The sequence below is a fragment of the Salmo salar genome, chromosome ssa09 (genome assembly GCF_905237065.1).
Source record: "Salmo salar chromosome ssa09, Ssal_v3.1, whole genome shotgun sequence".
Taxonomy (NCBI): Eukaryota; Metazoa; Chordata; class Actinopteri; order Salmoniformes; family Salmonidae; genus Salmo; species Salmo salar.
In genome coordinates, this window is record NC_059450.1 from 843,539 (window position 1) to 856,014 (window position 12,476).

Sequence of the window (12,476 nt, forward strand, 5' to 3'; positions counted from 1 at the left end):
TCCATGCCCCAACGAATTGATGCTGTTCTGAGGGCAAAAGGTATTCCTAATGTTTGGTGTACTCAGTGTAACTTAAATGCTGCATGTGCTTGGTTCAACTGTCTTACACTATCAGAGGGGTATACTATGATTTGAAGCTAGATGTACTCAGGGTTTTCTAAAGCTAGCCAGCTTCAGTTTGCTTCACATTCCAGCTTAGGCTTCATCTGTACTACAATGGTAGATATTGCTGCTGACTCTAGCAGGCTTGTAACTGCGCGTGCATGTGGCTAGTCAAACGCCAAACTCTTCATTGAGGCAATGCTGAAACATCCAGCAATGTGTGAGTAAATGCCACATTTTAATTTGTGACAAATGAAAGGTTAACTTGCTAATTCAATAGGCTGTGGTGTGAAATAGGCTTTCAGAAGTGCCTTTATTTTATTACTGATCGTTAATGCGGTCTTTGGGAAAGTCAATTGAATGCATTCAACCAAAATGTGTCTTCTGTATTTAACCCAACCACTGAATCAGCACCCCGTACAGAACCAGACAGTGGGACGCCGCCTGACTAGTTTGTCCGGTTTTTTTACCACCGGATAGCCCGCTAATATGACCCATAGTAGGGAAGAACATTTCTTGGGTGTAATTCAATCTGAAAAAAAATATATATATACACACACACACATCTCCATTTAAAAGGATTTGCAATAGCAGTCCTTTTGGTTTAAATTTCCCGGGAACCATGGCATGGCGTCATTTCCTGTTTTCAGAGCTAGGCTGCGTCTAATTTATTTGGCTGCATGTCCTGTCTCTGTCTTAAATCTCTATTTTTAACGAAGTGTGCACTAGTACACTTTCTCGCATGGATTTAAACACTCTCTAGCCAATGCTTACACTATTCATAAAACCAGGAACCAATATCCAAAGTGGGTACTTAGACGGAGGGCCAGCATGTAGCTGACGGAGAACAGATGGAGAGGTTGTGGTCCTACATCATAAAATTTGGGAAGATCACAAAAGTGATGACACCATCTCATGGTGTCGACGCCCTCCTCTACTACGCAGTCAGGGAGAAGCAATGTATAAATGTAGAACTGGCACTCTGTTAATTATTGAGATGACCCATTGTTCAGGATTGTGTTTTATCATTTTTGCCAAAAAAAAGAAACAGATGTATTTTAAACAATCTATGAAATGTATGTTCACCTTCATATGTTGTAGTACCAGCAATACAACTCCGTTGGCAGAAGGTCCTGAAGGAGGAAACTGAGGCAAAGGGAGTTGATGGTGCTGCTAAACAGATTCCATTAGATTCCATAATTTTTTTTTCATAATTTTTGTTAATATGTAATGATCCTTTTCTACTAATTAAATCTGATGAATTGGATGCAGGGCTTCAGCAGCTGGAGGCAAGGATTTCTCCTACAGAGCTCCTCTTTATCGTTTGAAAGTGTTTTTCTGTGCTCTATCCTGTTCTGATTTATCCATCGGTCTGACAAGCATGCACACCATGAACCGCTTTTATTGTGCTTCTGCATTGCTTGCTCTTTGAGGTTTTAGGCAGGGTATCTGTAAAGCTCTTTGTGATGCTGTTTTACAACTGCTGAGGTAAAAAGGCCTTTATAAAATACATTTGATTTGATGATCTCTAACTTGTGAGCATTGCACATGTAGAACTCAGCACAACTGCCAGTGTGGTTTATTTTGTTCTGCAATATATTTAATTAGGCCCTTAATTATGTTGTAGGCAGCACAGTCGGACGTTGAAGTTTGGACCTGTCAGATAAAGGGAGACCCTCACAGGCAAGAGGTGTTGTTCCTTACCTGTTAGAGATACGTGGAAACTCTCGCAGAACAACAGTAAGTCGCGTAAGTAGTTGCCACATCTCTGACCTAAGGTTTTATCCCATCTCTAAACACCCCTTTCTGTCTGGCTAAGCCCTACCAGTAATGACTGCCACATTCCTATAACTTGCTGTGTCCTGGTCCCACAATCTCTTGGCTCTGCATAGCTACTCCCTGTGACTTTATACTCTTATCACCACCACCTGCTGTCACCTGACCCTTTCCACTACATATCCCAGAAACATGAGTTCCCCCTCCCCTGCTTAATCTATTCTACAGTCGTGGCCAAAAACTTTTGAGAATGACACAAATATTAATTTCCACAAAGTTTGCTGCGTCAGTGTCTTTAGGTATTTTTGTCAGATGTTACTATGGAATACTGATGTATAATTACAAGCATTTCATGAGTGTCAAAGGCTTTTATTGACAATTACATGAAGTTGATGCAGAGTCAATATTTGCAGCGTTGACCTTTCTTTTTCAAGACCTCTGCAATCCGCCCTGGCATGCTGTCAATTAACTTCTGGGCCACATCCTGACGGATGGCAGCCCATTCTTGCATAATCAATGCTTGGAGTTTGTCAGAATTTGTGGGTTTTTGTTTGTCCACCCGCCTCTTGAGGATTGACCACAAGTGCTCAATGGGATTAAGGTCTGGGGAGTTTCCTGGCCATGGACCCAAAATATCAATGTTCTGTTCCCCGAGCCACTTAGTTATCACTTTTGCCTTATGGCAAGGTGCTCCATCATGCTGGAAAAGGCATTGTTCGTCACCAAACTGTTCCTGGAGGGTTGGGAGAAGTTGCTCTCGGAGGATGTGTTGGTACCATTTTTTATTCATGGCTGTGTTCTTAGGCAAAATTGTGAGTGAGCCCACTCCCTTGGCTGAGAAGCAACCCCACACATGAATGGTCTCAGGATGCTTTACTGTTGGTATGACACAGGACTGATGGTAGCGCTCACCTTGTCTTCTCCGGAAAAGCTTTTTTCCCGATGCCCCAAACAATCGGAAAGGGGATTCATCAGAGAAAATTACTTTACCCCAGTCCTCAGCAGTCCAATCCCTGTATCTTTGGCAGAACACCAGTCTGTCCCTGATGTTTTTCCTGGAGAGAAGTGGCTTCTTTGCTGCCCTTCTTGACGCCTTCTTCACAACAATTGAACTGCTCTCCTTAAAGTTCTCTCCTTGAAGTTCCGATAAATGGTTGATTTTAGGTGCAATCTTACTGGTAGCAATATCCTTGCCTGTGAAGATCTTTTTGTGCAAAGCAATGATGACGGCATGTGTTTCCTTGCAGGTAACCATGGTTGAGAGAAAGAACAATGATTCCAAGCACCACCCTCCTTTTGAAGCTTCCAGTCTGTTATTCGAACTCAATCAGCATGACAGAGTGATCTCCAGCCTTGTCCTCTTCAACACTCACACCTGTGTTAACGAGAGAATCACTGACATGTCAGCTGGTCCTTTTGTGGCAGGGCTGAAATGCAGTGGAAATGTTTTTTGGGGATTCAGTTCATTTGCATGGCAAAGAGGGACTTTGCAATTAATTGCAATTCATCTGATCACTCTTCATAACATTCTGGAGTATATGCAAATTGCCATCATACAAACTGAGGCAGCAGACTTTGTGAAAATTAATATTTGTGTCATTCTCAAATTTTTGCCACGACTGTACATGAAGTCTTCTGACCTGTGTGCCAACACTTCACACTGCATAATCCACTCAAATGGATTTAGCCTTCCTAACTGGATAGTTTTATGTTGATGCTTTCATACTGTTATATTTTTGCTTATATATTTGTATATTTTCTAGGTCTGACATGATGTCCCCAATCACTGATGATAGGAACGCTCAGTTGACTACTCGGCTTGAAAGGTGAAATCGCTTTTTTTGGTATGCCTCCATCATATTTGTCCCACTGTATTGGGGTTAGTCAATGGAGATTTTAAACATAAATGTTCACCTTTCAGCCTGGAGAAAAGGTTGAAGGCCATGGAGAAGAGAAACTGGATTGTACGCTGGTTTCTTCAACACTGTGCAGCAATTTTGGAAAGTCTGCAGACTAAGATGACTCTGTCTGCTGGCTACAATCCATAGGCTGGTCCTGTAGCGCTCTTTCTATTGTGGCCTGGTCAGAAAGTATGCAGGTACTGCAGCCAATTGAGTGTTGTTGAACACTGCATCACACCCTAGCATATCACTGCTGTTATCTAAGTCTCATTCACCCAGGTGCTTTGAACTATATGAAAGATTTCTATCATAATTCAAATTTTTTATTAACATTTCTTAAAATTGTTTTTCAGATGGACAAACCGTTGCTGTGCGGCTCTCCAGAAAAATCAAGCGGACATGAGAGAGAATAAAACAGCAGCTCAACGCCTACAATTGAAGGAACAAGTCACCTAAATTCCACCCAAGACTGGAGTACGTGGATGTTCTCCAGAAAGACCATACAGTCTGGTCCTAGGTGTCCAACAACTTGGGGGACAGTCTGCTCTGGGCAAAGCAGCGTGCAGTGATGCTGCATAACATGTGCTTGAGGGCAGCAAAGGAGAAGCACCTTATACAAGCAGACCTACAAAATTGCCTTTTTTTATTGCCAGAGAGAGTTGGGGCTTTTTGAAGAGGCCCTTGCTTCTCTTGGGCAGTGTGAGGCTGAGCCAACACGCTTTCACCTGGGTGACTCTGTGCTGCTCCGAAATAAAATGCAGAACATATTAAAGCTCCAGCAAGCATTTTCAATGTTGGCTAGTGATGGCTCGGTCAGCACAGATGTAGTGGAGGACAGTGATTCAGAAGATTGAGGAATTAATGTCTGTCTGTGTTTGCGTGTGAGTTCTATAGGGACAAACTATACACTGAGTATTCCAAACATTAGGAACACCTGCCCTCAGAACAGCCTCAATTCATCGGGGCATGGACCTGTACACCTGCACATTGAATTGATACCAGTACCTCCTGTATATAGCCTCGTTATTTACTTGCTACTTTTTTTTACTTTATTTAGTAAATATTTTCTTAATGTTGGTTAAGGGCTTGTCAGTAAGAATTTCACGGTAAGGTCTACACCTATTGTATTCGACGCATGTGAAAAATACAATTTGATTTTACTCTACAATGTGTTGAAAGCGTTCAACAGGGATGCTGGCCTATGTCGACTCCAATGCTTCCCACAGTTGTGTCAAGTTGGCTGGATGTCCTTTTCCCTGTTCCAGGCCCAGCTCCACTCCCATCTCCAGGCCCAGCTCAACTCCTATCTCCAGCTCTAGGCCCAGCACCACCCCCAGCTGAAAACAGATATTCTAAAAATCAAACATTTGCTCCATCTTTTCATAATCAGCAGACATATTGGCCCAGAAAAAAATAAGTGGTAGATGGCCATATATAGCAAAGCCCACCGTTGCCCTTTAGCGAGAGCAGTGGCCACAATGGGTATCTGTTCCAAGGGAATGTCATGATTATCTAAAGTAATAGGTCAAGCCACTGCCTGTACTGTGCATGTCAATGTTGTTCATCTCAATGACCAAGACATTACAATTCTGCATTGAAACATTGTAGAGAGTGTTGCATCTTACTTATTGTGAACTTGATGCCACAGCCTGCCACCAAAATGGTAGATAGTTGGTCCATGCCATAGTGGGAGGGCTTTTTTAAAAACTCTGTTCCACCTTTACTTCAATGACCACCTTCTTGGCAGCCACAGCCATATGGAACTCTGCCATGTCCACTTGCTTCATCGAAACAGAAATAAGGCTTTAGTGAAGGAAAATCAAGTGTACACATTATTCCAAGCTTCTACCAGTGATCCAGAAATCTGCTTACTTGAATATCAACAATGTAAACCAACAAGGCACAGCTACCACATATGTTTTTATAAATCAAATGTCAGCCCTCTGCCTGAGAATTTTAGTGGGTACATTTTTTAAGCTTGCTTAAAAGCGGAGCAGGACCGTTATTTATTTGTTGAATCACAGATATACAGTACATTTTAATAGTTACTTCAAATAAAATGATACATACTATACTTCTGGTTGAATAGGCTTGTACTCCTTGCACCCTAGCCTTGTCAAACCCTTAAACTTTGACTGTGAAGCTGCAGGTTTGACTAGATGTAACAAAAAGAGGCACAGTACTGTTATGAGTGTGTTTAAAGGCATTAGATAGATGTATAATTTAGATGTAGGATCTTAATTTGAGTCAGTTTGCTACAGCAGGAAAATAATCTTGTAGTAACAGGAAATGTGAATTGTTATGTGGATTTTAATAAATTGACATTTTTGTCAGGGTTGCTAAATTTTTCACAAGGGAAAATCATTCTGATTGATTTTTTAAATATGTGTAACAAAAAAGTGTACAGAAAACTTGGCGATCAGATCCTGGCCCTGAACAAATTCCTTTCCCCTTCCAGATGAGGCTGTGCTGACTGGTATGGGGTCGTCGAGGTTGTGGACAATGAACGCTGTGTCGACCACCATACCTTCCAACTCGATAACCTAACAAAAAATTAGGTAGAAATAGACAACATAAATAATAGATGAAATTAGATGTTAAAAAATACAATACCTAAAAATCCTTATAGGTAAAGAGTTGTCGAAAAGACTGAAATCCTTCCATAAGAAAAATGCCTGTTCTCTGTATTTTAAATCTGTGTCTCAAATCTAACTCCAACTTCCAAATCCATTACTTTTGAGGTAAAAGTTTCAACATTTCATGACTTACTATTGTGACCCTATATATTGTCACCATTGATTTCAACTGTCTTAAATAATATTTTACTTTTAATGCCTTCCCCTTCAACTCCTGACCTCTTGCCTGTAGCTTGCAGGCCTCCTCACTGTAATGGGCTTTTGTGGCAGGTGGTAATGCCTGCCAATGCCTACCATTTGCCCTGGGTACCGGGTGTTAAGAGACGCGGTTTGGCGGGTCATGTTTCGGAGGACGCATGACTTGACCTTCGCCTCCCGAGCCCGTTGGGGAGTTGCAGCGATGAGACAAGATCGACAAAGGGGGTAAAATATCAAATAAAGACTGTACAAACCTTTTGCTTTATGGTGATCCCTCATAAACAGGTTGTAAGCTGACACGTTACATGTTTAGAGCTTAGTTTTATTTGAGGGACAGCTTGACTCTGGGCCAATTTTCTTCTTTCATTCCCTAACCAATTCTAGAGGAAATAATAGGAAGATAACACAATAGTAAATAATACTGAATCACATTTTCAAATCAGAGCAATTGCACATAATACTTTATTAAAAGAGTAGAAAAAAACATTGCTCCACCAACTCAGCTTTTTATTTAGCAGATGATTGAAAAAGGAGCCCTTATATAAACTTGAGACAAAACACAAATAACTATGGGAAAAGTTTAAATAACTTAAGAATGACCATTTATTATCACAACAGCAGAGGATAGGATCCAGGATTTGAATGTTCTTTTTTCATGAATTTGAAGTCATAACCCTCTGATAGCAAGCCAAGGGGCAGGGGTAAGGAGACCTGACAGCAGTAGTTGGTACTGGTCATATAGTGGGTGTGTCTTAGTAAAATTGTCTGGATTTATGGATGGTTCTTGATTTGTAGAGTCATACCACCCAAGGAAGCAGAAGGTTAGGATTCTTTCAATTAATGTCTTATTTAAAAGGTGAGGCCAAAGGAAGTAGTCCTAAGTCAAATGTTTTGCCCAGAACCCACGGAGATATTACAAAAAGACAAAACCATTTCTTATGTTCACAGAATACAAAACAGAACATTAATGACCCTCACCTCCATCACTCTCTCTGACAGTCCGATTCTGGTGAGGCAACTCTGGGATGCTGGCCTTCTAAGTAGAGTTGCAAAGAAAAAGACATATCGCAGACTGGCCAATAAAAAGAAAAGATTAAGATGGGCAAAAGAACAGACACTGGACAGAGGAACTCTGCCTAGAAGGCCAGCATCCCGGAGTCACCTCTTCACTGTTGACATTGAGACTGGTGTTTTGCAGGTACTATTTAATGAAGCTGCCAGTTGAGGACTTGTGAGGCATCTGTTTCTCAAACTAGACACTCTAATGTACTTGTCCTCTTACTCAGTTGTGCACTGGGGCCTCCCACTCCTCTTTCTATTCTGGTTAGAGCCAGTTTACGCTGTTCTGTGAAGGGAGTAGTACACAGCGTTGTACGAGATCTTCAGTTTCTTGGCAATTTCTCGCATGGAATATCCTTCATTTCTCAGAACAAGAATAGACTGACGTGTTTCAGAAGAAAGGTCTTTGTTTCTGAACATTTTGAGCCTGTAATCAAACCCACAAATGCTGATGCTCCAGATACTCAACTAGTCTAAAGAAGGGCAGTTTATTGCTTCTTTAATCAGGACAACAGTTTTTAGCTGTGCTAACATAATTGCAAAAGGGTTTTCTAATGACCAATAAGCCTTTTAAAATGATAAACTTGGATTAGCAAACACAACGTGACATTGGAACACAGAAGTGATGGTTGCTGATAATGGGCCTCTGTACGCCTATGTAGATTTTCCATGAAAAATCTGCCGTTTCCAGACATAATAGTCATTTACAACAATAATAATGTCTACACTGTATTTCTGATCAATTTGATGTTATTTTAATGGACAATTTTTTTCTCTTCTTTCAGAAACAAGGACATTTCTCAGTGACCCCAAACCTTTGAATGGTAGTGTACATGTAGGTAGAGTTATTAAAGTGACAATGCATAGATAATAACAGAGAGTAGTAGCAGCGTAGAAGAGGGTGGGGGCAATGCAAATAGTCTGGGTAGCCATTTGATTAGCTGTTCAGGAGTCTTATGGCTTGGGGGTAGAAGCTGTTTAGAAGCCTCTGGGACCTAGACTTGGCGCTACAGTACCACTTGCCATGCGGTAGCAGAGAGAACAGTCTATGACTAGGGTAGCTGGAGTCTTTGACAATTTTTAGGGCCTTCCTCTGACACCGCCTGGTATAGAGGTCATGGATTGCAGGAAGCTTGACCCCGGTGATGTACTGGGCCGTAGGCACTACCCTCTGTAGTGCCTTTCAGTCGGAGGCCGAGCAAGTGCCATACCAGTGTTAGGTTATAATTTTGAGTAAATAATTCACAGACACTAGAGAAGCTGAATCAAGTTTAATTCTTCCCAAAGGGTCAATATAGCTGTAATTCAGACAAAAGACATTTCACACAAGCACTGATATTTAAACCCTTTCTCCTAGGCTGAGTCTCCTCCTACAAAAATCGTTCTTTACTGCTAGGCAGGACACTAGTGATACGGGCCATAAACTTCTATTTCTCCCTTAAGCTGACCTGACCTCAACCCCCCTCTATCACTAATCCATGGCTCTCTCCCCTTATCAATGCCTGCCACATGTAATCGCTTCCCTGCACTCAACACATTCCAAGCTTAGTTGCACACACTATAGATCTTCCTCCTATAACCCTTCTGGTGTAGACTCTCTAAACCTTAGCACTCCATCAATGATATGAATAAGTATATTTCACATTCTCAAAACCCAACACCAGGCAGTGATGAAACCCGTCAGGATGCTCTTGATGGTGCAGCTGTAAAACCTTGTGAGGATCTGAGGACCCATGCCAAATCTTTTCAGTCTCCTGAGGCGGAATAGGTTTTGTCGTACCCTCTTCACGAATGTCTTGGTGTGCTTGGACCATGTTAGTTTGTTGGTGATGTTGACGCCAAGGAACTTGAAGCTACTCCGCTACAGCCCCGTTCATGAGAATGGGGGTGTGCTCGGTCCTCCTTTTCCTGTAGTCTACGATCATCTCCTTTGTCTTGATCACATTGAGGGAGAGGTTGTTGTCCTTGCACCACATGGTCAGGTCTCTGACCTCCCTTTCGGCTGTCTCATCTTGTCAGTGATCAGGCCTACCACTGTTGTGTCATCAGCAAACTTAATGATGGTGTTGGATTGGGTGCCTGGCCGTTGGGTGCCTGGCCGTGCAGTCATGAGTGAACAGAGAGTACAGGAGGGGACTGAGTACACACCTGAGGGGCCCCCGTGTTGAGGATCAGCGTGGCGGATGTGTTGTTACCTACCCTTACCACCTGGGGGCGGCCCATCAGGAAGTCCAGGATCCAGTTGCAGAGGGAGGTGTTTAGTCCCAGGGTACTTAGCTTAGTGATGAGCTTTGAGGGAACTATGGTGTTGAATGCTGAGCTGTATTCAATGAATAGCATTCTCACATAGGTGTTCCTTTTGTCCAGGTGTGAAAGGGCAGTGTGGAGTGCAATAGAGATTGCATCATCTGTGGATCTGTTGGTGCGGTATGCAAATTGGAGTGGGTCTAGGGTTTCTGGGAATATGGTGTTGATGTGAGCCATGACCAGCCTTTCAAAGCACTTCATGGCTACAGATGTGAGTGCTACGGGTCAGTAGTCATTTAGGCAGGTTACCTTAGTGTTCTTGGGCACAGGGATTATGGTGGTCTGCTTAAAACATGTTGGTATTACAGACTCAGACAGGGAGAGGTTGAAAATGTCAGGTCAGACCCTTGCCAATTGGTCAGCGCATGCTCGGAGTACAGGTCCTGGTAATCCGTCTGGCCCTGCGGCCTTGTGAATGTTGACCTGTTTAAAGGTCTTACTCACATCGGCTGTGGAGAGCATGATCACCCAGTCGTCCGGAACAGCTGATGCTCTCATGCATGTTTCAGTGTTACTTGCCTCGAAGTGAGCAAGATGAGTTATTTAGCTCATCTGGTAGGCTCACATCACTGGGCAGCTCTTGGCTGTGCTTCCCTTTGTAGTTTGTAATAGTTTGCGAGCCCTGCCACATCCGACGAGTGTCGGAGCCGGTGTGGTACGATTCTATCTTAGTCCTGTATTGACACTTTGCCTGTTTGATGGTTCCTCGGAGGTCATAGCAGGATTTCTTATCAGCTTCTGGGTTAGAGTCCCGCTCCTTGAAAGCGGCAGCTCTACCCTTTAGCTCAGTGCGAATGTTTTCTGTAATACATGGCTTCTGGTTGGGGTATGTACGTACAGTCACTGTGGGGACGATGTCCCTGATGCACTTATTGATAAAGCCAGTGACTGATGTGGTGTACTCCTCAATGCCATCTGAAGAATCCCGGAACATACAAGGCCTCTGGATGAGTGTTTTCCTGTTTGCTTATTGCGGTATACAGCTCACTGAGTGCGGTTTTAGTGCCAGCATAGGTCTGGGGTGGTATGTTCACAGCTACAAAAAATACAGATGAAAACTCTCTAGGTAGATAGTGTGGTCTACAGCTTATCATGAGATATTCTACCTCAGGTGAGCAAAACCTTGAGACTTCCTTAGATATCGTGCACCAGCTGTTGTTTATACACTGCTCAAAAAAAATAAAGGGAACACTAAAATAACACATCCTTGATCTGAATGAATGAAATAATCTTATTAAATACTTTTTTCTTTACATAGTTGAATGTGCTGACAACAAAATCACACAAAAATAATCAATGGAAATCCAATTTATCAACCAAGGAGGTCTGGATTTGGAGTCACACTCAAAATTAAAGTGGAAAACCACACTATAGGCTGATCCAACTTTGATGTAATGTCCTTAAAACAAGTCAAAATGAGGCACAGTAGTGTGTGTGGCCTCCACGTGACTGTATGACCTCCCTACAATGCCTGGGCATGCTCCTGATGAGGTGGCGGATGGTCTCCTGAGGGATCTCCTCCCAGACCTGGACTAAAGCATCCGCCAACTCCTGGACAGTCTGTGGTGCAACGTGGCGTTGGTGGATGGAGCGAGACATGATGTCCCAGATGTGCTCAATTGGATTCAGGTCTTGGGAACGGGCGGGCCAGTCCATAGCATCAATGCCTTCCTCTTGCAGGAACTGCTGACACACTCCAGCCACATGAGGTCTAGCATTGTCTTGCATTAGGGCCAACCGCACCAGGGCCAACCGCACCAGCATATGGTCTCACAAGGGGTCTGAGGATCTCATCTCGGTACCTAATGGCAGTCAGGCTACCTCTGGCGAGCACATGGAGGGCTGTGCGGCCCCCCAAAGAAATGCCACCCCACACCATGACTGACCCACCGCCAAACCGGTCATGCTGGAGGATGTTGCAGGCAGCAGAACGTTCTCCACGGCGTCTCCAGACTCTGTCACGTCTGTCACATGTGCTCAGTGTGAACCTGCTTTCATCTGTGAAGAGCACAGGGCGCCAGTGGCGAATTTGCCAATCTTGGTGTTCTCTGGCAAATGCCTAACGTCCTGCACGGTGTTGGGCTGTAAGCACAACCCCCACCTTTGGACATCGGGCCCTCATACCACCCTCATGGAGTCTGTTTCTGACCGTTTGAGCAGACACATGCACATTTGTGGCCTGCTGGAGGTCATTTTGCAGGGCTCTGGCAGTGCTCCTTCTGCTCCTCCTTGCACAAAGGTGGAGGTAGCGGTCCTGCTGCTGGGTTGTTGCCCTCCTACGGCCTCCTCCACGTCTCCTGATGTACTGGCCTGTCTCCTGGTAGCGCCTCCATGCTCTGGACACTACGCTGACAGACACAGCAAACCTTCTTGCCACAGCTCGCATTGATGTGCCATCCTGGATGAGCTACACTACCTGAGCCACTTGTGTGGGTTGTAGACTCCGTCTCATGCTACCACTAGAGTGAAAGCACTGCCAGCATTCAAAAGTGACCAA